The sequence below is a fragment of the Octopus bimaculoides genome, chromosome 29, assembly GCF_001194135.2.
Source record: "Octopus bimaculoides isolate UCB-OBI-ISO-001 chromosome 29, ASM119413v2, whole genome shotgun sequence".
Classification (NCBI taxonomy): domain Eukaryota; kingdom Metazoa; phylum Mollusca; class Cephalopoda; order Octopoda; family Octopodidae; genus Octopus; species Octopus bimaculoides.
In genome coordinates, this window is record NC_069009.1 from 3,977,627 (window position 1) to 3,978,236 (window position 610).

At 42.1% G+C, this 610-nt stretch overlaps 1 protein-coding gene across 1 annotated transcript in view; it reads right to left on the minus strand.

Annotated features, from left to right (window-relative positions):
- LOC106867479 (signal peptide, CUB and EGF-like domain-containing protein 1) overlaps positions 1–610 on the minus strand; it is a 22,966-nt gene that overhangs the window by 10,012 nt on the left and 12,344 nt on the right. The gene's annotated exons all lie outside the window — the stretch shown is intronic.

Genomic DNA, 610 nt, shown 5'->3' on the forward strand with positions numbered 1-610 from the left:
TATATATATAAGTAACGGTTATAAGATGCACGATGAACAGTGATTGAAGTTGTAAAGAAATATTTATTTACCGTTACTTTAATAAATGCCATACCACGACGGGTAGGTTAGTGTAATAGTATAACACAGTTCGTAAAGCATGCAAGGTAAAGAAAGTTAATTTCGGCCTGTATATGTGTGTACACGATCTTGTAGTAGTAAACAGACAAAGATAGGGTAATGTTACAGGGAAAAGGAAGTGAGCTAGTAAAAGTTATAGAGTCGAGGAAAGTTGTGTCTCACAGTTGGCTGGTTCTAACCTTCTTTCTCCCTCTGGTCGTTTTGTCTTTTAGTGGCTGCCTGCTTGTGACTATATCTGTAGATGTCCGTTCACTAACTAATCGAGTTGTCACTAGTTGCTTCGCTCTGTTGTCGCCAAGTGACTACTGCTCGTTGAGTCGTCACCGACTGGTGACTAAACTAGTTGAGCCGTCACCGACTGGTGACTAAACTAGTTGAGTCGTCACCGACTGGTGACTAAACTAGTTGAGTCGTCACCGACTGGTGACTAAACTAGTTGAGTCGTCACCGACTGGTGACTAGACTAGTTGAGTCGTCACCGACTGGTAAC